Source organism: Octodon degus, unplaced genomic scaffold (assembly GCF_000260255.1).
Source record: "Octodon degus isolate 3935 unplaced genomic scaffold, OctDeg1.0 scaffold00125, whole genome shotgun sequence".
NCBI lineage: Eukaryota > Metazoa > Chordata > Mammalia > Rodentia > Octodontidae > Octodon > Octodon degus.
The window spans coordinates 9261389-9265808 of NW_004524701.1; the positions used below are offsets into that span (position 1 = coordinate 9261389).

Here is a 4420-nt window from a genome sequence, read left to right on the forward strand (position 1 = left end):
AGCATTGGAAGAATTAACAGGTATTGAAGGCTTGGTACCCATAGGAATGAATGGGAAATAATCCATACCATTTCTCTATGCAAGCAGCTAGAGTGGCATAAACTTTAGGAATGCTTTCCCTTAGGGGACTTCACAACATTCCACATAGGGCAGAGTTGGGCTATGTGAATTAATGTGATTTCCAATGTAAATATGTATCCGGAGTTCCTTGTTTTGCTCTATACAGAAACGGCTTTGCAGTACCCAGCTTCCCAAGGGACCAGAAGCTTCATTAGCCTTTCATCATTAAGAATTCACTCTTAGACCAGTGGCTAGTCCTTGAACTCCCCTATTCCTGTTCCTTCATTGTCTGAGCATTTCAGCAAAGGCCAACAAGACATGAGCAACAAAGAAGGATCAGGCGGGTTAAGGAAGAGGAAGCATGGAATCTTCCCCCATAACCAAAGAAGAGAAGGGAAAGATGTCAATTCATAATCTCTCATGATGTTGGCCTTGAAATCCTTTCAGCAGGAGTTGGATGTGAGGCATGACAAATATGAGAAGGCTGTGAAGTTCAGCCAGGATATAACTCTTGAATGTAAAAGGGCAACTTTTCTCTTCCATAGGATTACAAGTGCACATGATATAAAAGAAATATTAACTAAATCAGAACCTAAATTGAATGGCATCAGACAAAATATATTACGGGTAGCCCAAGAGCTGTCAGAAGACATGCATCAATTCCACCGAGCCAATACAAAAGGACAACAGGAATATGGGGAAGCTGTCTCTTTTCACCACTTTATCAAAGCATGATCATTAATCAACATGGATGAAATTAATAAACAGTTAATATTTACAATAAAAGACAGTGGAAAAGAAAACAAGACTCCCTCCTCTGATGCACAGGAAAGGCAGCTGGTCACTTGGAGCCTATAAGTCACACTCATTGATTACCTTCTGGGAGTGGCTAATTTAACTGGAGAATTAATGTGGATGTATATTGTGTGAGGATTGGGGACATTGTCACACCCTTTGAAGTTAGACAGTTTTTACATCAAGTTTACAATGCGTTCTCATTCACTGGCAACATAGGGCTTTATGAGGTTTCTAAGAAGCTGTACACCTTGAAACAGAGCCTGGCGAAAGTGGTGGATGTTGTTATGCCATGAAAGTCCAGGGTTCAGAAATTCCAAAACACATGCTGGCAGATGTGTTTTCCATTTAAACAGAAATAATTAAGCAGGACCAGGGCATTTCTTAGAATAGTACCATGCAGCTATTCACTTAAAAATTCCTGAGAGAGACCAGTTTGTAAGGCTGTTAATCTGTTTTATTCGGTTTTATTGTGGTTTTTGCATACAGATGTTTTCAATTGCACTTGTTTTAAATTGTAAACAAACTGTACATAAAATGTTACAAGTGAATAATTTTTTATTTATGAAAACTTGTGCACAACTGTTCACATATATGCGTATTTGAACTTTTGTTGCCTAACCTTTATCATTTACTATGCTTTGGATTGTACATTCTGCCATATATATTTTAATTTACTTTGCATGAGTTTTATAGTGATACATTTTAGTGGAAGCCATTGAAGTTGATAATTTTGTTATATATAGAAAAGATTTCTTAGAACAAGCCCAGACCTGGCATGTGTGTAAGACCTTTTGTGTCATGCCTGCTAGACCACTCCAGACCTAGCCCAAGCCTGGTGTGTGAGTGAGACCTTTTGCAGTGCTTGCCAGACCTGGCCAGACCCAGCACAGGCCCAGCATGTGTGTGAGACCTTCCATTCTGTGCCCCCTGGATGCTTCTAGATACAGCCCAGACCTGGCATGTGTGTGAGACTTTCCACTTGGCACTGGATCCCTTCCAGCCCCAGCCCAGGCTTGCATGTGTGCGGGACCATCCACACACTTGTGGGAAACTCCTCCACCAGACATGCTTTGTGTGAAACTGAAGCTGGAAGTCCCTGTAGAGAGGCTAGGGGCCAGAACAACCCACCTAATCCAGGAGCAGAACAACTTGCCAAAGGAGCAAAGTGGGTTCACTTCCAAGGGATGCAGCAGTAAAAGCTGAGCACAGCAGCCAGACCCAAACCAGGCACATCTGGATGAATTCAAATTTGGTACATCCAGATCCAGAAAGCTGAGACACTCAAATAGACCCAAGGTATGAGAGTGTCCTCTCTCTTTCTCTCTTGATCTACAGAGGGGGCAACAGGTAAAGTAGTCTGCCTGGAAGACCTCACATACATCAAGGGGAGGTGATAAGACAGAACACAGGAGAACTAACTTAAACACAAATTCCCAATTTAATATCTACTTATCTACACAGACATAATATTTACTCTTACTGTCTAAAATACAAACCCATTATTTAAGTTTGTCAACTGTCAAATATCACTACCGATTATTAGTGTTTCTAATTGTAGTTCTGAAAATACAAAACTATAGCTGCCTTAATCATATAATCTCTCTTTGGTAAGAAATTTGGTAGGTGCCAAGTTTGTAGCTGCACCAAAGCTCTACACCAAAAGTCAGAGGACAGTGATATACAAAATTAGAAAGAGAAGGAGCAAAATGCTGTCTCAGGCCCTGAACCAAAGCAAAACAAATGCAGGAAAGAATGATACAGAAGGAATTGGGAATCACCTTGCTAAAATCTCTGAATTAATAGTGTCTGAAATAAAGAGACAACTGCAGAAAAGTAAAGAGGAAATCAGATCAGAAATAATCTCTGTAGTAAAAAAAAAGAAATAACTATAATAAAAGAAGTACTAAGTGCTTCTAAAAAGGACACTGATAAAAAATAGAGGCAATTAGAAAAATGATGTGATCTATAAATGAGCTATGTAGGGAAGAAATAGAATGCATAAAGCAGATTCAAAGAGATATACAGGAAATTAAAATCTCAATCACAAACTGGCAGAACCATTTAAATGAAAGTGAAGATAGAGTTTCAGATCCTGAAGACATCATTGCAGCTAGTGAAAAGGTAAGAAAAGAGCTCTTAGAAACAACCAGGATGCAACAAAAAAAAATAATTTATCATCTGCAAGACAATGCAAAGGTGAACAATGTGAGATTAATAGGTATCAATGAGAAATAAGGAGTCAATAAAAATGATATAAAAATATGGGCAGAAGTAATAGCAGAAAACTTCCCAAATATGGAGAAACAATCAGACATTCAGTAACCAAAGCATGTAGAACTCCAAATAACATCAACCCAATTAAAAACACACCTATATGTATAATAGTCAAGATCCCAGAAATCCAGCACAAGAACAAGGTACTGAAAGCCAGTAGAGAAAAGAAACATCAAATATAAAGGAAAACCCATCAGAACGACAGCAGATTTCTCTCCACAAACTATCAAATGAAGAGGAGCAAATTCCAACCCAGACTACTATACCCTGCAAAACTGTCTTTCAAGTTTTGATGGAGAAGTGAAATACTCCCATGACAAAGAACTAAAGAATTTCATGGTGACAAAGCCAACCCTACACAGGCCACTAAAAGATATTCTAGTATCTTTCTTTGTTGAATATTCAAAATGACCAGAACTCCATGAATGAGAATGAAAAAAAAAACTCATAAATAGGGAAAACAAGCAAACACAGGGGAAAAGGCAAAAAATCAGCAGGTAAACAACATGTCAATCATAATTCAATACATCTTAATTATAACCATCAATGTAAATTGACTCAATTCAACAATTAAAAGAAATAGACTGGCACAATGTATTAGGAAACAAAATGCAACAATATGCTGTATGCAAGAAACACACTTAACTCATAAAGAAATCCATGGGCTGGATTTCTGCCAAGTTCCGGGAACCCCCAGACCCAGTCCTAGCCGAGGTCTGGTGAGTGTGAGGGGAGCTTCCTGCTACCCTGCGCTGGTGGGACCAGTCCCAGCCCAGGCACAGCGTGGGCCGCCCCCACCACTCCGCAGTACTTCCCCCACCCCGCCCGCAGAGTAGGAATTTCTGCCGAGTTCCGGGAACCCCCAAACCCAGTCCTAGCCCAGGTCTGGTGAGTGTGCGGAGAGCTTCCTGCTACCCTGCGTCGGGACCCTCTCCCACCCCCTTGGGCTGCTCCCACCACTCCGCAGTACCTCCCCCACCCCGCCCGTCGAGTACGAATTTCTGCCGAGTTCCAGGAACCCCCAGACGCAGTCCTAGCCCAGGTCCTGTGAGTGGGTGGGAGAGCTTCCTCTTCCCCCTACTTCACCTTGCCCCCTCCAGGCACAGCTCAGGCCTGGCATACACGCATGGGGTGTCATCCTGCAGCTGCAATCCCTGCAGAGAGTGTACAGGATAGATCCAACCAGCTAGTCCAGGAGCAGAACATCTCGCCACAGGGGCACAACATGTTCACCCTCAAGGGCAGCAGTGGGAAGGAGCTGAGCACAGCAGCCAGACCCAAGCCAGAC

The 4420-nt window shown here is 41.8% G+C and overlaps 1 pseudogene; it reads left to right on the forward strand.

Moving 5' to 3' along the window:
• The first annotated feature begins 378 nt into the window (after positions 1-378).
• Positions 379-1243, forward strand: LOC101573254 (annotated as a pseudogene).
• Positions 1244-4420: the final 3177 nt, after the last annotated feature.